Genomic DNA, 17,162 nt, shown 5'->3' on the forward strand with positions numbered 1-17,162 from the left:
AGTACTGTTTTCCTTCTACTCTTCACATGCTTCCCAAACAGCTTTATTTTTTCATGTATGACTTTACCGAATAAGCCATCTCATATCCAGTTTCTAATAATGGCAAAAACACATTTACTAAAGCAAAAAAACATCTTAAATGTCCATCCTTTTTGAATAGTACAATAACCCTCTACTCACCAGATTCATTTTAGAACAACAAATAAAAAAAATACAACAAAGCATTTCAGTTTCTTTCTGGAAAAGAAATATATATAAAACACATCCAAATAATTCATATTACCTATCAGAGAAAAATAAAGTTTTTTCCCTAAGTTAACTTAATTGTTTTCCAAAAAATTCTTATTTCTCAGACTTTAATAGTAACTTCATTCCATCCTCATATTGTTATCTTTCTTCCGCAAGATGCAACAAAAAAATAAAATGTAGCTGATTCAAAGAATAACCCTCCTGTTTTAGGACTGTCTTGAGTACCTTTACTTTTCTTTTTATTTAGCTGGCCCAGCTATGCTCAAGTTCTTTTTTTTATCTCAAACACCACTTCCTTCATTCAGTTCTTATTTGTTAATATAAGTTGTTTGTATGTGTAAATGCTATGAAGAGAACCATTGCTTTTTCCTCACTCTGCATCTTTCAACTTCAACATCTTTGACTGGAAAAACAGCATTCTACACTAAGGTAAATAAGGTCAAACTTAAGGGTGTCTCTTGATGCTCTCCTCTACACCTCCTGACAATTTTGTCAAACCATCCATTAAAAAGTGGCCTAACCCCTGTTTTATCATGAGCTGTTTTTATCACCCTTACCAATTTGTTTCCTAGTCCATAAGTCTCTAGCATATTACGTAACCGTTTTTGATTTGTCTCAGTAAAAAACATTCCCTGAGATTCAATAAACTCCATGTATGGTCCACACTAAGCCTACATCAAATTTATATGTTTGCGTGGCAGTGCATGGTGAGCGGTAGTGCGCAGTGCCTATTAATTATGCATGGCCGATCTAAACCAGGTTTCATCTCTGGCAACAGTGTTGCTGGCCAGGAAACCATGTAAGTAAACATGAATAGGAATTCTGGGTAATGCAGAGCAGCAAATTTGCACAGAATGACTCAATGATCACCAGGATTCACAAATAGCTCTCAATATGTTATTGCAACACATCTGCACAAAGGCCAACATAATGAGGGGACAAATAACCAGAAACAGGGACATGTTTGACATAGACGTTGCATAGAAATGTGTTAAAATAAAACTCTCTCAACATCTTAGAGCAAGAAATCTGGACAAAGCCATAAATAATGGGGGGACAAAGGCCCAAAACTAGGGACAGATATGTAATATTGGTCTTCCAAACTTAGAAAGTTGAAGGAATAATATCTATCTGAAGAGCATGAAGTTTGAAATTCAAATGTCTGTAATCAGTTTGTGACTTCAATCTGCAATGACATGGCAATGATTTGTCAGAAAAACAATATATTATGAGGAAAAGATCAGAATTATGAGCTCAAAAGTGGACATTTTGCACAAATCAGTACAGTTGAGAGGTATGACCACAAACTTATGTAATACCGGCGCACATCAGTCCTGCAATCATCCCAGTGATATGGCAGAAAGCCACAAACTTGATAAGGAAAACATCTGGACATCCTGGGAATATCTAGACAGTTCAGTGGTATGAATGTGAAGTATATAGTCCAAATACCATACAGGGCAGTGTACCGACAGTGCAGAGTATTGTGATATCCAATTTCTGCCATTGTGTACTGAAGTTGTGTAAAGGATCTGTAATGGGACATAGACTGCCATGTAAAATGAACACTCGGGAAGTGTGTGTATTGTATAGAGACACACACATGAATTATAGGAATGAACACAGGGAAAGATGATGTATGAAAATGCCTAATGTACAGCAGAAGAGGACATGTCAATGGAAGATGGTTGCAGCAGCAACACCAATCACATATCTATATGGTACACTAGGGACTATACAGTGAAAATCTGTTTTGTGTGACTGTAACACAAGGTGACATAACAATGGGAGGATGTCTGTGTCAGATAAGCATCTTTACATGAATAACGCAGAGGACATTTATCATGGATTTGACATACAATTGGGGTAGGCTGCATAATGCAAAGCTGTGCAAACTGATAAGCTTGAATATGAGTGCAATCTCAACAGAGGTCTCCAGAAAGATGGTAAAGGCTCATGAAAAACATTCCAAGACCCAAACACATTCATGGGCAATATCAGAAAATCCCGTGGCTCTGTGATTTACAGTAATAACAGATGAGTCTGCATACACACACACACACACACACACACACACACACTTGAACAACTATTATAATACATCCACACTCTATGAGGGTCAGCATGCACACTGTCCTGGCACTGTAATATCTGCAGGAGGTATTAGGAGGGACACTGCTATACCTGTATGTGAAAGCATGGGCAATACAGGATAGTTGTCTTGTGTGCATGGCATATATATATATATATATATATATATATATATATATATATATATATATATATATATATATATATATATTTGTATCTTCGGCTTTTTCAGTTGAAAGTACGCCATGGCGGATTTGTCTCTTCTTTTTTTCCCAGTTAGAAATTCGCCATGGCGGAACTCTGGTCCACTAATGATATATATCTATATATCTATATATATATCTATATATATATATATATATATATATATATATATGTGTGTGTGTGTGTGTGTGTGTGTGTGTGTGTGTGTGTGTATATATATATATATATATATATATATATATATATATATATATATATATATATATATGTATATGGCACAAGCCACACTGTCATGAATGATATACATGACAATAATGTTGTCAAACACCTATGTATGTAGTATGTGCATAAGCAGAACAGGTACCACAGATGCATCTGATCTAACAACTTGATTGGTGTTCTGCACCATCATTCAGTCATGTACATTTCACAGAAAGAATACCTAGGTATGGACAATAAGGTGTGTGACAGCACAATGTGACAAAGGTGGTACACTTCAGTTACACATCACTGGAAGATGTGTAGGGAGGTACATGAAGAAGGGTGCATTGTACAGTTATTTGAGTGATGAAGGCTGGGAACCATAAAGGTATTATGGCTTCCAATGTGGATAACTCCTGCAGATATTATAGTGCCAGGGCAGTGTGCATGGTTACCCTCATAGAGTGTGGTTGTATCATAATAGTTGTTCAAGTGTGTGTGTCCAGGATCATCTGTTATCTACCACATCACACATGTTATGTCGGAGGCATGGGATTAGTGGTGGCATTCTTCTGATATTCTCCATGATTGTGGTTGGTTTTTGTAATGTTTTCCATAATCCTTTACCTGTGGCTGTCTTGCTGAAGATCTCTGTTGATAGTACACTCATATTCAGGCATATCAGTTTGCATAACTTCACAGTATCCATCCTATTCCAATTTTATCTCAGATCCCTGATAGATGGTCTCTGTATTATTCATGTAAGGATGCTTAGCCCACACAGACATCCTCCCCATTGTTGAGTCACTTTGTGTGACAGTCACATACCTCACATTTGCGCTGTACAGTCTATACTGTACCATATAGATATGTGCTTGGTGTTGCTGCTGCAACCATCTTCCATTGACATGCCCTCTTCTGTTGTACATGACGGAGTTTCACCTGCATTATTTTCCTGTGTTCAGTCCTGCAAGTCATCTGCCCCTATTCAATATACACACTTCCCCTGAGTGATTATATTACATGACATGGCAGTCCATGTCCTTTTACAGATCATTAATACAGCTTCACTGCAGAATGCCAGGAATGGGATATCACAATACTCTGCCCTATAGGTACACTGTCCTGTGTTTGGACCATATATTCTCATTCATACCTCTCAAATATCCAGATATTCCTAGGATGTTCAGATGTTTTCCCTATCATATATTGTGGCTTTCTGCCATATCATTGGGATGAGCTCTGGACTGATGTGACTCAATATTACATGCATTTGAGTGCATACCTCACAAATGTCCTGATTTGTGCAGAATGTCCAGTGTTTATCTCATAGTTGTGATCTTTTCCTCATAACATCTTTTCCCTGCAAATCATTGGCATGTAATTGCAGAATGAAGTAAAAAAATGATTACTGACATTTGAGTTTCAAACTTTGTGTTCTTCATAAACTTCATGCTAATGTACAACCTAATTATTTTATAAACTTCCTAAATTTGGTAGTGTAATATTAAAGATCTGATCCTATTTCTGGGCCTTTGTCCCCCACATATTTATGGCTTTGTCCAGATTTCTTGGTCTAAGAAGTTGTAAGTGATCCATTCTAACACATTCCTATGTGATATCTATGTGAAATATGTCCCTATTTCTGGTTATTTATCCCCTCATTACATTGGCCTTTTGAGCAAACTTGTTGTACTTACAGAAAGACAGCTATTTGTGAAGCCTTGGAAATCATTGTGGCATTCCTTGAAAATGCACATACTATAGTGGCTGTGCATTATATGTAATTGCTATCTCCATTTGCTTACAATGTTTTGTGGCCAGCAACACTGTCAAGTAAGTCACAAAACCTAGCTTAGGAGCACCATGCTTCATTAATGTGCATTGTATGCTGTCTCATGCTGCCAATCATCATGCTAACATATAAACTCCATGTAAGCTCTGTACGAAGCTTTCTCAGAGTTTATTGAATCCTAGGGTACAGCTTTTAAAATGATACAAGAAAGAAGAAAATGAGTTGCTTGTCTGACATGTTTCATATACTCATAATACTGGTTTTGCTGAACTTAAATATGCCAATCTATTATGCTTTCTCTCTCCTTTGTAGTCCACCGATGACAGATACATGATCATAACTCTTAGTAACTCCTTTTTTCTTATTTATTTTCCATTAATTCATATAACTGCTCAAGTTGACAGCAGGAACATCTTGTGCAGAATGGTATAAAAAAGCCCTCAAAAACAATTTCTGTATGTGGCTGGTAATATAGTGCAATGACAATCTGCTATATCCTTGCAGGATGAAATGGTTTTATTTTCAATTTCTCCTACAAATCTTGCATTCCTGATTTTTTTTTCTTTTGTAAAAATCCTGGCCACATATTGTCAACAGCCAATTAAGTATCTCATTTTGACAATTATTAATGCCCTTCTGAAATCAGTTGCAGTTTAAATTACTGATGTTTGATCTATACTGTCTGCAGATCAAATATCCTGTGAATCTTTTGATTCAAAGTAGACTCCAAGAACTACTATGCTTAAGCAGACACATTAAGGTAGTCAATTATAAATGTTAGAACAAGCAGGATTTTTTTAACTTTGTTTATTTACTTATAACTGTCATTTGATGGTTAGCTAACATGCAATATTCACATTTCTCACCATTGCTAGATTATTTACATTATTGCATGTTTTACATACATTCATACCCAAGTTTAAGGCTAACTGCCCTTTGTGAGCCATTTTAAGCCTAGCTAATTTGTCTTTCAGTGATGAGAACTAAACCCTGTACCTTGTGTTTGGGAGGTCAACACACTAACCATTATGCCAAGCCCTCCAAATAATGTATTTGTATATTTTAGTTTGTATTCATTTATTAAATGAGTCAACCCACTAGGCAATGGGCTATTTTTAAGGGCAATCTTCCAGGAGTACTACCTGATTAAGTGACTTACTCAGAGCTCTGAGTAATACAACAAGCAAATGGAGGCTGAGGAACTCCAATCCTGAATAACAGGAATAAGTACATTAGCATTTTAGGGTATTATTCCACAGTGGTAATTTACCAGATTCCATGCTTTCTCAACTCATCCATAACTTTCCTCAGCTGATTAATACTTAGAATTCCACACATTGTTTGACCCAATGAGTCTGCATGAGAAAAAGTACAAGGCATGTATTTTTTCTCACCCATAGGTTTAGCTGTGCTTTTTGTAGGTCATTCTGCTGAAGTTATATGCATAGGTGTTTGCCTCTACATTTTCCTTCTATTTTATATTTTAGGTAACATGATTTTTCTTCTCATTTTCTATTAAGCATTACTGCTAAAACATTGCTAACTATAGATACAGCTATGTATTTTTCTGATCATTCATTTTAAAGTAAATTTAACATATCAAAATGAAATATTAGCAAAGTTGTCATATGATGCTGTGTTTTGTATAGCTGTCTTATGATGCTACATTTTGTACTATACTTATCACTTTAAGATCTCAGTAAACATCTTACTAATTGCCAGTGTAAATTCAAGCTACCAGTTAATACATATAACTTATGTTCTTTGACATTTCATATATTTAATCTCAGTCAATGATCAATATACTTTTGCAAGGTCCTATATATGATGCATTTTTCTATTTCTCTACCTGGCATGTTATGTGTGCTTCACACATGGCACTAATATAAACAGGATGCAATGTTATCAAGAATAACCTGGTCAATGAAAGCAAGTAAAGAAATAAACACATTAAAATAACATTAATAATGGGATATGCAGAAATAAATTTCTCCACTTCTATTATTACTGAGTTATTTTGCACTATATACATTCACAAAACAATTTTGCTGTCCATTGTAATGCAACCCTTATCATACTGTTATATAATCTTAAAGAAGAATACAGTTTATATCATCGTTAGTGTCAATGGTGTAACAGATAGCACACTTGCCCTTGGCTGTGGGTTCTATTATGACATAAGGTAGATGGATTTCTGACACTGCAGTGCAACATAAGGACCCATCTGCTTGAGGTGGTGTTAGCTCAAGTGGATGCAAAAGATCCCACAGCATCTATTGAATAGAGTAGAGGAAGTTCCCTGATTCCCTGACCAAATTTCCCCGAGTAGTATAAGAACCACCTTGGTTCTCCCCTGAAAAGTGGCCACTAGCCTAGTGGGACTAACTCGTCTACAAATGATAAATTAAATTGTCTTTGAGTCTAACATTAGTCTGACTAGTCTCATTAAAATGGGTCATAGTATGAAAACTAAGCAAAACAATTAAACAGCAAAGCAAAATATTGCCTCTAGAATCATTACACCTTCCTTATGCTTCAGATATGTTTCAGACAAAATGGTCAATTTAATAATCAGCTCATAGTACTGATTTTAACTTCTCTTCTGTCATGGAAAGGCCCTACTGTAAAGTATTATACTTTTCCTCTTAGTTCATTAGTTAGTTCTAGGTTGTCAAAAAGAATTGCCTGTTTCTAGGACCTATCTGCACTAATTTCAGCTCACACAAAATAGAATCAATATACTGTATTATTTCAAAGGTACAAAGTCAAACCCCAGGATTCAGCAAACTTCCGTGCAGGAATAGCTTATTCCTGCATGGTAGAACTGTTCCCATACAGCATGGCAGCGCGCCATGCATATTCATGAAAGCACGCTGCTGTGCTGTTAAACAGACACGGTTCTGTGTATGAGTGCAAGGAGTGTGTCTGAGAGAAGTGCTCTCACAATACGCATGCTCCCTGCACGTCAGAATTGCTGTTCAGCAATTTAAAATGAGTGAGAATGCTCGTAACACCCCCAGGGTAAGAAATCTGGGCAAAGCCATAAGGGACAATAGTCCAACAATAGTACCAAGGCAAAAGTTGATAGAATAACAGATTTAGCATAAGCATATAGCGCACACCTCCCAACCCATCAGAGTAAGTAATGTGGACAAAGCCATAAGGGACAATCGTCCCACAAAGCCGAAAGCTGATAGAATAACAGGTTCAGCATTAACAATGATATTCTGAAGGGTACAAATAAAAAAACACAACAAATAATTTTTTTATACATGCAATAAAGTTTAAGTGTAGCTTTGCAGGTGTGCCCATTGCTTAGCTATGCTTAGTCTAGCTTAAACAGCACAAGAAATGAAATAGCAAGAGACATCCAACATAAACAGTACTGCAATAGTGTAGTGGTTAGAGCGTACACTTTGCAAGCAGCCATTCCCAGTTCAATTCCTCCTGGAACCAATTTGCATTTTAAATGTGAAGGCAGTACATAAACATTTTTTTTATAATTAGCTACTAAATAACATATATTTGTTAACCAGAGTACTGTAGTAGGTCCAGATGTGAGGTGTCAGTTTAATAAAGTTGTAAAACCCCCATATAAACACAAGTACACTATACAGCATAGTCACACATGAATAATTGCAATCAAAGCACATTGGGGGATGTCAGGAACAGTAAACAAATGCATAATATGTAATGAATGATGAATCAATCCCATACAGCAGATAGTCTATAAAATAAAAAATAAGCAATGCTAAGCATTGCACAGCTCTGCTTATCAGGTGTAAGCATTGTGTAAATATGACTGCTAAGCAATGAGTAGCCCAGCTAAGTGGATTTGCCCATTAGTAAGCAGTGCTGAACAAGCCCCTTTAAGCACTGCCAACCTTAGCTAAGCAGGTGTGCCCATGTATTAGCTTAGCTCAGCATATTCAAAACCATCTAATCATGACAAAAGGTGGGAAATTGGCAGTATTTGAACCCTGCAGGTGGGAATAGAGCTCATAACTGGTTGCAGCATCCCACTGTAGACAGTATGGCAGGTGTTGGTGAGGGCATGTGCTTCCGGGCGCAGGGTTGGAACATACAGGAGTCCAAGGTCATGGTAGGACTCCTGGTAAAAAAAACACAACGAGAGACTGTTGCAGGACTAGTACCAGGGATCCCAGTATAAAGCAGAAGCCTGGGACCATCTCACCTGTGATCTCACCAGTGCCACTGGTATCCCTCAGACTGGTGAGCAGGTCCAGCACCACTATGCCAACTTGAAGTGGAGGAAGATGGAGCTCTTGGAAGAGTGGGTCCAAGATGCAAGCCAGAGGGATGATGCCCCAGCAGTGTGTAAGTATTCATATCAGTAACTGTTTACCAAAGTCCAGCCTGTGTATGTGATGGATAGGTATGCCTAAATATTTCTCTATTCCCTTTACAGCTGCAGCTGATCGGACTATGAATCAGGAAGCCCATGCCAGTAGGTTATAAAGGTTGCATCGCAAGGCTGTGTTTAACAATCCTGCTTGTAGTAGTCATACCAAGACAATATGACAGTAATAGTCCCATATAGGTGATATTTAAATAAAACCATAACTGCCTGGCAATAAAGTTCTACACCCTGGACTGGTTGTGTTTACTCTGGTATTGTATGGCATTTAGTCTTGCATTCTCTGAATAGTAATGTTGTGTTAACCGCTGTTACCCACACTGTGCCACATAAAAAAATATGTCTAGGAATGTCTGTATAAGACTGTTGTAAGTACAAGGTCAGATTGTACAACCAAGAGAAACTTAGACAGAGAACACTGAAGGAGCAGACAGCAGTTTTAAAATAGCTCCCTCTGATGAAATAGAAATTGTTGTATTTTTAGCACACACAGCCATGGTTCAAATCCTGGGAGTGGTAGTAAACTGTATACATAATCATACCTCTCAACCGTACAGATTTTCGCAGAATGTCCAGATAATTGGCTCATATTTTTGGCCTGTTCCTCTTTCTCCCTGGCAAATCACTAGGATGATCTCAGAATTGTAGTCACTAAATAATGATATACACTTGGGTTTCAGACTTCTAATCTTTCAGAAAATGTATATTAAAACAAATCATGTTACTCTAGCAACTCTCTAAGTTTATAAGAGCAATATTCAGAATATGCCCCTATTTGTACCCCCATGTTGTCAAGCTTTGTCCAGAGTTTGTGCATTTAAAGATTGAGAGGTATGTGCATAATTTTAACTAGGAATCTGGAAATATGTGTAGAAACAGTCAGGTAGTGTTAACAAACATTCCCCCACATGTCTTTCAAATAAGAAAACTGTAACTGCCTGACAATAAATTTTTAAATCCACTACTCGTTGTGTTTACTCTGGTATTGTATGGCCTGACATGTAGCATTCACTAAGATCTGATATCAGAATAGTACTGTTGTGTCAACCACTGTTTCTCACACTGTGCTACATAAAATATGTCTAAGAATGTCTGTATAAGACTGTTGTAATTACAAGGTCAGATTGTACAACCAAGAGAGACATAGACAAAAAACACTAAAGGTGCAAACAGTGGTTTCTAAATAGCTTACTCTGATAAAACAAAAATTGTTGCATTTTTAGCAGACACAGCCGTGGTTCGAATCCTGGGAGTGGTAGTAAGCTGTATGCATAATCATACCTCTCAACTGCACAGATTTTCACAGAATGTCCAGATATCTGGCTCATATTTTTGGCCTGTTGCTTTTTTTTTTCCTGGCAAATCACTGGGATGATCTCAGGATTGCAGTCAATAATGCCATACATGTGAGTGTCAGACTTTAAATCCTTCAGAAAATGTATATTAAAAAAAATCCTGTTACTCTAGCAACTGTCTAAAAGTTTATAAGAGGAATATTCAAAATATGTCTCTATCTGTATCCCGATGCTGTCAAGCTTTGTCCAGATGTTATGCATTAAGAGATTGAGAGCTATGTGCATAATTATAACTAGGAATCACAGGTAGTGTTAACAAATATTCCCTTCACAGGTCTAACAGGTAAGAGAAGTAGAATTTAGCTGTAAAACAGTTGAAGTATACACTGTGTACAAACATACCACTTCCAAAACCAAGGCCATAGGGTATTGTAATAATACCTGTAGAGTAATGATTACAGCAATGATCATTAAAGTTGTGAGTACTGCAAGGATATACAAGTTGTTAATTGATATCACCCCCCCCCCCCACCATATCTGCAACAATAATCGAAACACACAAATCAATGGGTATGTTTACACCAAACCTACTTTTGGGACATATGTCTTATTGTTCAACAAATATTGAAATGTGTCTCTATTAATGTTCCATGTTGAAATACTATCATTGGTGGCCAGTTGCTATCAATATAACCTGCGTGCCATTGTAATGGCCACTGTGGTTCCATATATGCATGTGTTATGTTTGCTATGCAACTGTTCCAAATCTGTTTTATCTATGCATGCTGTTATAACTAATCATGGATTGTGATGACTATAACTAACCCACATATGTTCTAAAACTGTAACACCATAGCACGTTTGGGAAGGCCGGTCCCAGCTGACCCACCTCCCCCACCTCATCTGGCCATAGCACCAGGCCTCAGCATGTCTGGGACCCACCCCAGGACCTCTTCATCCCCTGGTCCTGCATAACTCACAAACCTGTTATTACAGGACATCTGGATAATGATTGCCACAATGTTGGGGCAGAGTGCCAATTGTAGAGACATGTTGTATACAGTACTGTGAGACAGTGCATATGAAAGATGTACACACATGTCACAGTGCCAGGTATATGTGAAATATGACAATGTGAGCACAATACACAAGACCAAAGCCATGCAACCTGTTATGTGACCTATAATCTGTACAATGTAAATGAGAAACATACAAATCTGTTAGGGGAACATGTATGTGGAGTGGAAACAGTCCAAGAAGCTAGATGCATATGTGTGGACAGGAGGAAGCTCATACTTGGGTATATCAGCATGTGATACAACCACAGCAGTTGATCAGATTGAGTACACACCTGCCATCAAAAATGGACTGCTGCAGTACCTGCATATAACAGTCAGCTCACATACCAGGATTATCCCAACGCAGATCCACAGTTGCCTGCTACAGCAAAAGTCATGGTTTGCATACAGCCTAACATGCTGCAAAGGGATTGAACGCTATGGACACATACACACATCATTGCATATGCCATGGAACACAGTGCAGATAGTCATCAAAAGGTTTACAAGAGATGGTGCAACAGTGACAGTTTGAAGAACTGGACATTTCTACACATATGTTGGGAAAATCATCCCAGAAATGTCCAGGGAGGCTACCAGGAGCCATACAGCAATGGTGAAGGGGTATCAGACATCTCTGGCAAGTACTGGGTGTGTACTACATGTGACAACAGTCTTCCATGGACTCCACATGTCTTGGGTATAGGATGTGTTTCAACAATGGGAGCTGTTCCTCACAACACACAACAGTCAGTTCTGGGTAATGTCTGGACAACAATACATCAACTTTTCAAAATGCATGTGTGAAAATGTGTGAAGGTGTTATGAGACCAGGGTTGAACTCTCTTTGTGTACAATTTGGTCATGTTAGTTTGGCACAGTAACAGCACTGCACAACAGCAGAACAGCACTACCTGCACAGTGAAGCAGGGTGATGGCAGTGTCCTGCTTTGAGTTTGCTGTCCACCAGCTTGAATTGGGGCTGTAGCCAATTTGGATTGTATTATGACCACTTCCAAACACTAGTCCCTTGTGGCAATAATCTGTCTGGTGTCTGCCACATAGCTGTGGATGGGGAGGTATCCCAACATTGCACACAACAATGGGCCACATCCTACATCCAAATGAAAAAAAGGATGGATTCACAAGAACACAATCAACAGTCTGTTGTGGCCAAGCCCGAGGCCACACCTACATATGAAACAGAGTCTGTGTGTTGAACTGACAAGTGTTGTGCACAGGAGATGGACCTGCAATCGGACAGATTTAGAGTTGTTTGTCAAGGGAGAGTTTGCAAGCATTGCCATGTTGAAATACCACCCAAAGAGGTCTGACTACTGTACTGAGAGTAGCACGTGCTTTACCAAATTATTGGTTTATGTGTGTGCACCTTCTGCAAGCCAGCTCTTGTAATACTAACATGTACAATGAGCCAACCCTACCTGATGTGTATGTTTCTCATTCAGAATACACAGGTTACATGTCATATGAAATGTGGTCTCATGTGATATGTCACAAAACCTTTGCATGATAAGAGTTGAGTATACACTTACTACATCAACTGTCAATTTGTGAAGTTGTTTGAAAAAAAATGCCCTTGTTTTCACATACATGTATTGCAGGTTATGACAACTGGAAATCACAGTATGACATTAAATGTAGGGTCACCAATCCACTGGTCAAACCAGTAATGTACCAAACCAACACAGGAGGTATGTGCAGCAGACAGGGAATATGGCCCACACATCAAAATAGTTGAGAAAACTCTGTACAGTGCAGTTATGTTCCCTAGGTTTTGCCACAGTGTTATACAGGTGAATAGCACTGATGTCTACAGGGGTGTAGTGTGTTCTATGAGAAGGCTCTACACCTACTAAAGACACTCACACATCCCAGTAGTGTAAAGTAGTAGTAAAACTAAGTTGAAAGGTATGCACTGCATGATGTTGAGGGCCTGTCTAGAGTGTGTCTGTTGTGGTCTGGGCGTGTGTCCTGACTGTCACCCTCTGCCTAATGTGAGCTCTGTGTAATGTTTGTGAAACACCTTGTGAGTGAGAGAGTGTGTGTGTGTGTCTGAGTGCGTGTGTGTGTGTGTGTGTGTGTGTGTGTGTGTGTGTGTGTGTGTGTGTGTGTGTGTGTGTGTGTGTGTGTGTGTGTGTGTGTGCGTGTGTGTGTGTGTGTGTGTGTGTGTGTGTGTGTGTGTGTGTGTGTGTGTGTGTGTGTGTGTGTGTGTGTGTGGGTGTGTGTGTGTGTGTATGTAAGAGTGAATGTGTGAGAGTGTGAGAGAGTGTGTGTATATGATAGCAAACTGTATAATGATGTTAGTAATGTACATATCTTGTCTTTTCCTCACAGGTGGGCATGGTGGTCCCAGTCCCTCCAGACACATAGGTGATGTTAGCTAGTTTGGCGACTCTGACCATGATGACAACCATAGTGGGGCACAGTTGGAGTTGTCATGGGCTGCAGCTGTGTCATCGGTTGGCATTCCACCTTTGTCAACCCAATCCCTGCACATGGTCACAATGCCCAGAGATTCCCCATCACCAGTGGTCACAAGTGAAGGACAGCTGGGTGCAGGCACAGGACATTCAAGTGTGGAGCCTATGGTAAGTGAGCAGCCAAACCCTAGCCATAGCCAGACTGTTGGCAAGGTCACACACACAGGCAGATGGGCAGGAGTGGTCAAAGGAGGATTGCTGCCCGTCCAGCCCATTGTAGCAAGTGTCAATGTGGCAGTTAACAAGCGTATGTTTCGGGCTGTAATGGATGTGTAGGCACATAATGAACAGAACACCAGACAACTGCACAGGGTTGTTGCAGACCATCTCCCTGGTGCTCATGGCTTTCTCCAGGACCTTGTTGCAGCCACGCATGAGGGCAATGAGATCATGGATGGACAGTCGGGTGAAGTCAGGGCACTCATTAGCTTTGGAATATCTGTGCTTGAACATTTGGCAGGAGAGAGGAGGCAGCCACATGGACGTAGCTCAGCATCACAATCAGCTGGGGGTCCATGTGGCTGTCCACCATCATGCACCTGTAGTGGCAGTGACACAGGCAGTACTGATAGGGGTGTGCTGTCCATACTATGATGTAACAGGCCATGGGCACGTGGTCCTTGCCAGTCCCAACAGGGTCACGGTTCCAGCAGACATCAGTCACCATAGGAGGTAGTACTGCCTCGAGCCTTGGGCCTGGTGGTGCCAGTCAGACCTGTGGCAGGTCCAGTTCCCATTTCCATGGCTAGAGATGATGAGATGTACACCCTGCCATGAATGGCCCACAGCTGTCCACAAATCATCAGTGCAGGGAAGCCACATGGTGTGACTGTGTGCAGGCAGACACACACACACACATATCACAGTCAGGAAAGAGGTCATCTCCACACATGCACCAAACATGCATAGGCCATATCATTCCCACACCCCAAACACACACCCATAATGTCAACCGAATGGCACAGCCTAGGCCTCTGACAAACCAGCACAACACCCTGTGCATATGATGAAAACTGTGCCAGATCCCTGCCATCCACACTATTGATACAGGGACATGCAACTATGGGTCTGATACACAGGGTGACCATACTGAATTGTAGCTATGTAAGGTTGTATAAGGTGCTGTCATCTGGCATGGATAAGGGGTACACTTTAGAGTGTGTGTACAGTTTTGGCCATTGTGCATTCTTGCTATTAGTAATGCTGAGTGAAAGTGTTCTCACAATCTGTATTCTGTTTGTGTCCTAGGTGTCTGTGTGTCACCAGGATGTGGGCCTGCAGGAAGTCCAAGGGTATGGCAGTGTAATAACACATCAATCATGAAATGGGCACGGTACAGATCTATCCGCTGAGATTTCCAAGGTCTATGTAACAGTGAATGCATATGCCTTACAGCTTATAGTGCCGAGTCTTGTATATAGGTATGTGATGATTGACATATTCTGTGGTACAGTAGAGAATGGTCAGTGTAGTGGGTTGAACACACCTACATTTGGTGATAACCACACCCCCAGGGGATATTGTATTGACCAAACACATAGAGATTACTACTCACACACACACACACACACACACACACACACACACACACACACACACACACACACACACACACACACACACACACACAAAATTGCCAGAACTGGGATCCATAGGTAAATAGAGTCATATGTGTGATCGGCGTGAATAGCCATGAAGGCTGTACAACTGCTTATAAATGCCTTAATCACTGTGTATCCAACAGCTCTTGTTCCACCCAGCAACAAAATAATCTGCCATTGCACAGCTTGAACCCAGGACCATGCACACCATAGCCACAGCAATTTACTACTAAGCCATCTGATGTTTATTCAAGCATATCATGCAGCACAGTCATTGAACAGTGGGGAAAATGTATATATATATATATATATATATATATATATATATATATATATATATATATATATATACATATACATACACACCCACACACACACACACACATAGACACACACACATAAGTATATATGCACATAAATATATATATATATATATATATATATATATATATATATATATATATAGATAGATAGATACATATGTATAACATGCAGTTGGACGTTGGATCCACACTCCGTACCTCTTACTGCGACAACTCTGACCAAAGGCTGTCTAAATGGGGGTGGAGGGGCCCAAATTAGGGATCTCTTTCAATTATTGCCCTTATCCCTTCCTCCCAAGCAGGACTGTTCTGCCTTGCAACAAAATAATAAAGCCTGTCAAAGTCTTGAACCCAGGTCCCTGTAAACTACAATCAAAGCAATGTCCCATTGCATCATCTGAGCCATATAACATAGTGATGACATTCCAAACATATCACTTAGTACAGTCATTCAACAGTAGGGATAGGAGTCTGTGGAATCAGTCAGGTACTCTATACATAAATGTATATATGTATGGAGATGCATATATGTGGACAAATCTATATGTAATACACACACACACACACACACACACACACACACACACACACACACACACACATATATATATATATATATATATGTATGTATATATATGGATACCATACATTACTATGAATGTTCATTAGAACGAAAGTGAAATGCAGCACCTCACTTGTACGAAATGACACTCTGCTGAAAATACACTAGTACGAATAACACTACAACGAAAACCACCCAATAGTGAATCCGTGACTATGTGAACCATAATTAAGCTAAAACCGTGTCAGTGACAAAGTGTGAAGTAAGGCTGAACATGTAATGTTTCTGTGAAACGTGAGGGACAGTTCAGTGAGCTACATTTTTAATAAATGGGAAATAGCTCTAACAAACTCTGTATTAGTATATTCAGCCCTATGTTCAAAGATGTGTTTAAATTGTGACTCCCGTCTTAACAAGGCTCTTCTCTTTGTTGAATGAGCATGGCCAGCCGGCATACGTAAATGTAGTTCATCTATTCTGTTCTGTTCCCTTACTACTGTATGCATAACATGAGTAATATTGGACATATTTGTCCCAAGTAGGCACTTAATCCGCTGATGCCATGCCTCAATGCTGTTTTGTGTTCTAGGCAAACATAGCTCATTGAGTATAGCTACATTCAAAACTTTATTGGAAACAGTGGTGGAAACCTAAATTGTATAACATGATGGGTATTAAATTTCCTTGGTTTACCAAGGACATACCACTCGGTAAAATAGCGCAGTAGTTATGCACCTTCAACTGGAAAACCTTTCTTTAACTCATGAAATGTTGGTAGCATGTCATCTTCATGAATGAAAGCTAAAGCTGCCAATCCCTTCACAGCTAATTTAAATGTAGCAGAGGAATTGTACAGACTGCCCAATCCTAGGCTCTGAATTTTTCTCCATAGGTTACAAACAAA

The sequence above is a fragment of the Protopterus annectens genome, chromosome 17.part0, assembly GCF_019279795.1.
Source record: "Protopterus annectens isolate FY-2018-M chromosome 17.part0, PAN1.0, whole genome shotgun sequence".
Taxonomy (NCBI): domain Eukaryota; kingdom Metazoa; phylum Chordata; order Ceratodontiformes; family Protopteridae; genus Protopterus; species Protopterus annectens.